Source organism: Crinia signifera, unplaced genomic scaffold (genome assembly GCF_055691185.1).
Source record: "Crinia signifera unplaced genomic scaffold, ASM5569118v1 HAP2_SCAFFOLD_280, whole genome shotgun sequence".
NCBI classification, from domain to species: Eukaryota; Metazoa; Chordata; class Amphibia; order Anura; family Myobatrachidae; genus Crinia; species Crinia signifera.
In genome coordinates, this window is record NW_028142173.1 from 138,695 (window position 1) to 148,127 (window position 9,433).

Consider the following 9,433-nt stretch of genomic DNA (forward strand, 5'->3'; position numbering starts at 1 on the left):
AAGTCCCAAGAAGTCAGATCCAGGAAGCGTCCAGCACGCTACAAGCAGTGATCAGGTGATCAGGTAAGGTATTTGCAAGGATCAGGTAAGTATTAGCAAGGATCAGGTCAGTATCACGGCAGATAGGCACGGTGACCGCTCTGCACGCTATTCCAGACCGGAATGGCGTCTGCAGCGCAGTCACCGTTAGTTTAAATGTCGCGCCTTGGCTGTGATTGGCTGTCGGTCCGACGGACCAATCACAGCCTTGGGGGCAGGTGGGGTGAGGGTGGGGTGAGGTGTCATCGTCACCGATGACCCCCTCATGCCCCCTGACGCCCGGCGGTGATTGACACCTGTGTTACCTAGCGTCTGATTCGCTGGTAACACAGGAAACCGCTGTGAATGGCTGTTCACACTGAACAGCCAATCACAGCGATCGCCGACGGGGGGGCGGCATCGCAGCCCCCCCTGGGCATGCAGGGACATGTCTGCTGTCAGGGACAGCAGACATCGTCCCTCTGTCACTGCGTCTCTAGACGCAGTGACAGTTTAAAGTCGTGACGTACATTTATGCCATGTGTCGGGAAGAACATCCCGGCCATGACGTAAATGTACGTCAAATGTCGGGAAGGGGTTAATATTTCGCTGTCCTTAATAAATGAATCAATAAACATCATGTTTTAGCCAATTCTCTGTTTCTTGGGTCACTTTATTAATGTACCTATAACATTAATCAGAACATTAATATATGCTAACCTAGATTGCCCCTTGTAGGAATACTTTATCTTTCTTTGCTTCCAAGTCTAATACATATTCCTGGGTGCGCCTCCCCCATTACCAATTGATACTTAATATAGTAATGCAGGGGTGAGATAGCTATACCAATTACAGGCCGTGCGGATTGATAACCTCTATCTATTAACCGGTATCAGCGGTATCAGATGGTCGAAAGTCATCAGGTCGACATACTGCAAAGTCGACATGGGTCTAGGTCGACAGGTCATTAGGTCAACATGGTCTAGGTCGACTGGGTTTTTCACTGGAATTTTGGTTTTTTTTTTGAGCCGACATGTGCTGACAGGCGGAATTTCATGCCCTACCATCCACTAGGGCAGGCGTTCCCAACCACGGTCCTCAGGACACACCAACAGTGCAGGTTTTAGTGATATCCAGGCTTCAGCACAGATGGATTAATCCAAATCACAGGTACTAATTAAGTCACCTGTGCTCAAGCCTGGATATCATTAAAACCTGTAATGTTGGTGTGCCTTGAGGACCGTGGTTGGGAATGCCTGCACTAGGGTGTGGTAGGAGAATAACATAGAGTGCCAAGCACAGCCAGACATGCGAGGGGATGCGGTGCACTTAATCCTGTGTCCATGTTGACTGTGTCGGCATTCGGGTAAAAAAAAAAAGTACAAAACCCCATGTTGAGCTAGACCATTTCGACCTAATGCTTTTTTGGACCAAATGACCTGTTGACCTGTTAACCTTGCAGTATGTTGACCTAATGACTGTCGACAATCTTTAGGTCGACCATATGATCCTTACCTGTTTCAGCAAGGAGTGTGAGGCCAATTTCTCTCCAGGGAATGGAGAAATATCTGTGTTTAGAGCCAGACTAGAATCACGTCTGTCTGTACGGGTTGCCCGTCAGGCCGCGCCCGCAGACAATAGATCGGGTATCATTTTTTTTTTTTTTTTATGTATGTTTGACAAAGGCCATACACTTCATTGGAGGTGAAGATCCGCAGACGAAGGCCAGAGCATACAGCTAATTGCTGCCGATCCTACTATTAAAAAAGAAAAAGGAATGTATTGTATACACAGAACATCAAACATGCCTTCCAACTTTTACCAATAGATCAGTGGGACCTGCATGCAGCTGGCCCTGGAAAGGGGTGGGGCTATGTGCAACGGGGGCGGGACCGGGCATCGAGGCCCCGGGTTTTCCATCTTCTTTGCCAGCGTACCCAGCCCCGTCTCTCCTTGCTGCACCTATCCAGCAATCACCGGCTGCCCCACAAAGCAGAGCAGCCATGATCACCTCCCCTCAAGGGACATCAGGGCAGGCTCCAAATAGCGGGACCGTACCACTGTAATCAGGACAGTTGGGAGGAATGCTATTCGTTTTCGGGACTTGTCTCCTGTCCTACATAACAGTTTATAGATGCTGTGACCAGGGGTGAGGGTCATTAAGTCAACAGTAATTAGATCTATTGGTCTGCAGTGAAAAGGTCTACATATGAAAAAGATCGACCTGGTTTAAATTGACGCTGAAAATGGTCGACACAATCCAAAAGGCTGCATGAAAAAGGTCAACACAGGAATAGGTCGACATGAGTTATTAAAGAAAATTGTGTATGTGGAAATCTGCTGACACGGGCACTGTATAAGTGTACAGCGACACGGACACACAGCTCCAATTTCTATTCACTTTTTCTTAATGCACTTTTTTAATTTTAACCTATTTTGCTGTTTTGTGCCAATGAATAAACTGTATATTCTACGCAGGGGCAGAGCGTCCATGGCGTCCCAGTCAGTGACTACCTCCATCAGAGCAGCCGTAATGGTAATTGGTCTGTACACAGTCTCCGTCCTGCCCCCACTTAAAGTTATTCCTCCTGGTTATATATGGTGGCTAATTATTAATATTATGTAGTTTGAGCAGAAAATATTGTGGTATCAGTGGATGAGTCAAAAACTCAGGCTGCTCCCGGATCCGAAGGCGCTACACCCCACGCCCCTGAAACAGCAGACACTGGAGGAGGATTCGAACCCGTGGTGGCTCAGCCTGAGTGGCTGTCCCAGACGCTGAACTAACGGTACACGCCACTGTACCAGCCACTCATACACGGACTGTCCGTGTATCTCGTAGCTACAATGCAGTGACGTCATTCACGCTGTGCCGCACCATCGCCACCTATTGGCAGCTGCTGGAACTACACCTGGCACATATTGCATCGTCATCACTGCTGCTCCCCCTACATGAGCACTCTGCCCCGGCTGCTCTGATGGAGGCAGTCACTGACTGGGACGCCATGGACGCTCTGCCCCTGCGTAGAAGAAGCGGCTGGTAAGTGCACATGTGCAGAACACCCCCTGAGCATTGAGCAACCTGTGGGTGAGGACTGGAGCTCAGTCTGTATGTTGGTCATGTATGTGACTCCCACAGGGCTGCTGTATGGTGCTACTGGGGATATCTATGTGTATGGGCATACCAGTGTATCCTCAGCAGCGCTACTCTATGGCTCAGGTTGTAATATCTCAGCCCCAGTGCTGTCTGCATTATTATACACTGTATATTATCTATCTGCTTTCCCAAAGTGTGACACAGGTGTATATAGACCAGATTATAATCTATGGAAAGCCTCTGTGTGTATACCATATGTTCTCTCTCTCTGCTGCAGTAGCTATGCGCGCTTTGCTATGTTCTATGATAATAAACACATGTGAGTGTAATGGTAAATATGTGCCCGGCATGCCAATGTGGTGAGATACAGGTGCGCCAAACCGTACAGGCTATCAAACTGCACGTAGCCATTAGTGCAGATGTAGGAAAACTGGGCATACTGTATATAGGCTGGGATCACTGCTGCGTTCAGGTGACACCAAGTACATGTACGGGATTGCTTGCTGGATGGTTATACCATACCTCCCAACTGTCACGATTACAGCGGGACAGTCCCGATTTTCGGGTCCTGTCCCGCTGTCCCACCCACGGCAGGCATTGTCCCGCTGCGGGGGGTGGCAGTTGGGAGACCCCCAATCTAGTAGAATAGATGCTGTGCGCATGCGCACAGCGTCTATGGTACTTGTGTAGTTTCACGGCGCCGGAAGTGCAGAGGCTCGCGTGCCGCTCTAGCTATGAAACTTGGCAGCCTGCTCTGATTAACCGTGCGCGTGCCGCTCTAGCTCTGTCTGACTGAGCTTGTGCCGCACTAGCTGTATGTAAACAGCGTAGCTGCCGGCCAGCAGCAGCGCTGACAGGTCAATGTCACTGTGGCACTTGTAGTTCCACAGTGAAATAGGCAGCGCCTGGGCACCGCTGACAACGGGGGTATGTTAAAGTGCACACCCCGGCACAGCGATGCCGGCGCTTCTAAACTGTACGCGAGATTCAGACGCAACTGCGTTTGAATCTCGAGTCACATAGATAGCCGCTAAGAAGCCGGAAAGCCTGGATTCAGACGCTAAAGCGTTAGAATACAGGCGCCTTGCAAGCCGCAAAGGTGTTGGGGCTTGTAAACCCAGACGCAAATGCGTCTGGATTTACTTAGGTGAAGGGGTACATTTAAATTTAGACGCAAAAGCATTTAAATTTAGGTGGCCCTAGGGGAACACTATTGAAACCCACCCTCAGTGCCACTAGTGGACGCCACAGCTGTGGACCGTGTAAATCCCACTATCCACGGCCACCCGAAGCGTGGCGGTACGCGTCCTACGACCTTTTCATACCCCCACTATCCACGTCAGCGTGGAGTTGAGAATAGAATAGTGTGGCGAGCGCAGCGAGCCCGAAGCGTGGCGAGCGCACGCTGATACCTTCACAGCTATCCGCGTCCCCTCGCGGGCTTCACAGGTGTCAGCGTAAGCCCGAAGCGTGGCGAGCGGACGCTGACACCTGTGAAGCCCGCGAGGGGACGCAGATAGCTGTGAAGGTATGCGTGTCCCCTCGCGCGGCTCACTGCGCTCGCCACGCTTCGGGCTCTGTGGCTCGCTGCGCTCGCCACACTATTCTATTCTCAACTCCATGCCGAAGTGGATAGTGGGGGTATGAAAAGGTCGTAGGACGCGTACCGCCGCCCCTCGCGGGGCTCTCCACGCTTCGGGTGAGCGTGGATAGTGAGGCTGATTCAGGAACACATTCACCTCAGTGTCTCATACAGGGCTACTGCTGACTGACTACGCAAACTGCGTAGCTCCCTGACTGACTACGTAACGCTGTCCGCGCACGTCTAAGCCGAAGTGCCGGGAGTGTGAATTGAGACGCTAAATAAGTTAGCGTCTACATTGGGAACACCAGCGGTGTGCCGGGGTTTGCGATGTGCCGGGGTGTGCGATTTATAAGCCCCGTTTGTTTGTTTTTAAGCCCCGTTTGTCTGTTTTTTACACGATACACTTCATTACATTTGGCACGCGCAGCGCTACGCTACCTGGCAGGCTGCCAAGTTTCATAGCTAGAGCGGCATGCGAGCCTCTGCAATTCCGGGGCCGTGAAACTACACAAGTACCGCGTCTATTCTCGTATGAAAATGAGGTCGCGGCTAATTAGCATAAGCTGTGCCCTCATTTGCATACGCCCCACCCCCTATTTCCCCAACACAGAAGTTGGGAGGTATGTTATACAGGGATTATTGTCACATTAGTTATACTGTAGTCTAAAGTGTATACTGTATTATCTACTATCCTAATGGGGCATACACACAGGGGGCGGGATGTACTAAAGGGAAAATGTGGTAAAACGGGGGTTTTACCGCATTTCCCTATGTACCATTACCCGTCCGCCCCGTCTCCGCCTGGCAGGGTATCGCCACCTCTGGGTGGCGATACCCTATAGATGCCTATGGGCTTCTATCGCCGCCCACCGTCCTTGCGACCTCCCCCCCCCTCCCGTCCTCCATCGATCTCCTCCTCCCCCAGCAGGTGTCACAGCCGGGAGGACATCCGGCTGTAGGGAGGAGGAGGAGAGGCAGGGGGACACTGACAGCCGCCAGGATGTGACAGAGACCCCCGCACACCACATTACAGGTATCGCGGGGGTCTCCGTCACCGCAACCCGATGCTAGCCGCATATGTTAGTACATATGCGGTAGCATCGCGGCGGCTGGCAGACGAGGGTCAGTGATGTACATTAATACATCCCGCCCAGGGGGATATGAGGCTTATTTCTAAGTGAGAAAGTAGGGGAGAGGAGGAGAGCACACTGAGTGTCTAGGTCCACTCAGTGTGCTCTCCTCCTCTCCCCTATCCCTATTACATGTATTTTGATCTGTATTAGCTTAAAATCGTTTAGTCGGAGCGGTATGCCAGTTCTCACTGGACCGCTCAGTCAGAGGCGCTACTTGCGTGACGTCCGCAGCGCTCAGATCTGACTCCTAACAGACGGAGATCTCCGGCGCTGACTCTAACACGCCGGAGCTCCTCTGCAGGGTACACGTCCTCATTGACGCGGCTCTCCCTCTCATTTGCGGCGCGCAGTGCTGGTGCAGAGGTGGCAGATCTCACCAGACACGCACCGCTTGAGGGGTGACCCGCGGGGCACCATATTGCCTACCCTATTTGTGATGTGAAGTAATCTGATCAGTAACATCACAGGGGAACATAAACCCAGATAATTTTGTTACCAGCAGATCAGTAATAGGCGACTTAAACGCACAAAATTCCACTGTGGAAAACTGTACAATAAACCATTATTACTAATACATAGAATCTAACCAACATCTAGGAGGATATTGAGTTGGATCACACTGAGTAAGGATTTCTATCCTTTTTAAACCTACACTGTGTGTGTCTTTATGTGTCACTGTCTGTCTATATTTCGCTACATTCTTTTAAACATATCCAAATAAAAGTTAAATTTTACTTTCTTAATAACCTGTGCACCACACAGAGACATACTTTCTCTTCTTTCCAAAAATTGTCAAACCTGTGTCCAGTGGTAGCACACCCTCCCTACTCACGGTTAACCAACCGATGTACAAATACACTGAGGGTAAATGAGAACAATACTGCTTTGATAAAACCTGTGCGACTGATTGCCCCACGTTCCCCTTTCCCCAAAACTCATTTATTTCTAAGTGATCGCTTAGAAATGAAAAAAGGATCACTCCACGTGTATACCCTCTGGTGATGACGATTGCGCGGTCCCGCGCGTCGCTGTTGCCTGACTAGATTTACACTGCATCCAGTTATAAATCTAGTCATCGCCAGTGTTCTCACACCAGAGAACACTGGCCGTGACAGATTGTTCAGCACACAATGCTGAGCCATCTGTGCTTAACTGCAAACTTAGCGCAGAGGCTCACTTGCACTGTGTGTGCACAGCTTTAGGGATGGACGTCTTTGCAATTGATGACAATAGTGCAACTGCCCATTGATTGTGGCATACTATGCAATGGATGACCATCAATGTTTTTACCTATTGATGGTGATCCATTTTCTTTGACTGATTGGATTGTGGGCCAATCAAAACATGTAGGCGGTGCTTCATGAGTGTTGGGGCAGAGCTATGCTGGTGGTAAGGGTTGCTGGTCTTACTGTACTGCATATTAAAATAATAATAATAAAAAATATATATATAATTTATGTAAGGTGCTAAACAACATATAATGGTGATTCAATTGTTTTGTGCACCCGTAGCTCTTGCCTAATGTAGTGGGAGCTAATGAATTGTTCGCAGCACTTGCCCTGGTCTTGTCGGCTGCATTTTTGCGCCCTAAATAAACTAGATGCAGCTTATTGCCCTACTGTGCGTGAAGGGTGCGAGGAGAAATCCAGGTGAGGTGCAGCCTGGGAGTCGGGTCACCAAACAATTGACTTTGATTTTAAAGCTTGTTTGTCACTGAGCGTATGTTGCAGGCATGTCCAAAATGTGGCCCTTCAGCTGTTTTGAAACTACACATCCCAGCATGCCTTGACATAGTTTTAGTATTCCCTAATAGCAAAACTGTGGCAAGGCATGATGGGACTTGCAGTTTCACAAAAGCTGGCGGGCCATAGTTTGGACATGATTGGTGTATTGGGTTCATTAGCTGTTCACTAGCATTTTGCACAAACCACTTTGGCACATATGGAGATGTAATCTCTTTATTAGTGTTTTTATTAGTCTTGCACTCTACTATTACATATAATGCATGCCTTGACACCGTTTCACCGTTCGTGACACCCAAAATGTCGTTAAAATATTTGTTCCAACCAGATTGTTGCTCGGAAAATGTCCAAACTTTTTTTATTTCTTTACATTTTTGAAATACACAAAATGTTAAAATTGGATGTGAATTTCTACTTCATTTCCTTACATACAGGGAGCAACTTCTATCAGTCACCCCACCTTGACAAAGTGCCCAGCGAGGCATGAAACAGGTTGGAGACTTTGCTGCTGCCCGAAGTACCGACACGCCAGTCGCTGACGTCAGCAAGCCGCGCCCCGGGACCAAAGCCGCAACAGAAGATTCCACCCAGAAGCGGACAGCAACTGAGCTGAGGAATACCGCTGCCTCTGTAAGGTTAGGGTTAGTAGGGACAGCACGACAATCTCCCTCTCTCACCTCACATCCTCCAAAAGGAGTGTAAACATTATTTTACTAATACATTTTTACTTTACAGGTGTCACTCGTATAAACTTATCCCATCGCTCTTTTTTACCCCTCAGAACCTTTGCATTTATGAGAGCTGCTATACCATCAGTGCAGTTGATTTAACATTTTTCTCCTCACTTAGGATTATGTGCCACCGAAGAAGGACGGTGAATGTGAGACACCCAGCAGCAGCCGTCCCTATGTGTTCAGAAGAGGGATCAAGACCCAGGATTCCAAGACTGTGCCTTAACCTCACTCATTGATAAATGAGAGAGACAATGACCATAAGATCCTGAAACTCACCAACAAAATCATCCAGCTGCTGACCGGAGAGGTGACTGCTGGGAATAGGTCATTATACAGTAACACCGGGGGAGGTGACTGCTGGGAATGGGACATTATACAGTAACATCGGGGGTTGTGACCAGAGAGATGACTGCTGGGAATGGAACATTATACAGTAACACCGGGGGATGTGACCGGAGAGGTGACTGCTGGGAATGGGGCATTATACAGTAACAATAGGGGATGTGACCGGAGAGGTGACTGCTGGGAATGGGTCATTATACAGTAACACCAGAGGATGAGACCGGAGAGGTGACTGCTGGGAATGGGGCATTATACAGTAACAATGGGGGGGGGGGTGACCAGAGAGGTGACTACTGGGAATGGGACATTATACATTAGCACCGAGGGATGTGACCAGAGAGGTGACTGCTGGAATGGGGAATTATACAGTAACACCGGAGAGGTGCCCGCTGGGAATGAGGCATTATACAGTAACATCGGGGGATGTGACCAGAGATGTGACTGCTGGGAATGTGGAATTATACAGTAACACCGGGGGAGGTGACTGCTGTAAATGGGACATGATACAGTAACATCGGGGGATGTGACCTGAGAGGATACAGCTGGGAATGGGACATTATACAGTAACACCTGGGGATGTGACCGGAGAGAAGACTGCTGGGATTGGGACATTATACAGTAACACGGGGGGATGGAAATGGGACATTATACAGTAACACCGGGGGATGTGACCGGAGAGGTGACTGCTGGGTATGGGACAGTATACAGTAACATCAGAAGAATGTAACCAGAGAGGTGTCTGCTGGGAATGAGACATTATACAGTATCACCAGAGGATGAGA

The 9,433-nt window shown here is 49.2% G+C and overlaps 1 long non-coding RNA gene across 1 annotated transcript; it reads left to right on the forward strand.

The window, feature by feature from the left end:
- Window positions 1-2,800: 2,800 nt before the first annotated feature.
- On the forward strand, window positions 2,801-8,871 carry LOC146054876 (uncharacterized). Its single transcript, XR_014468297.1, has 3 exons — window positions 2,801-3,058; window positions 8,010-8,210; window positions 8,425-8,871. It is a non-coding gene; the product is annotated as an uncharacterized LOC146054876 (long non-coding RNA).
- Window positions 8,872-9,433: the final 562 nt, after the last annotated feature.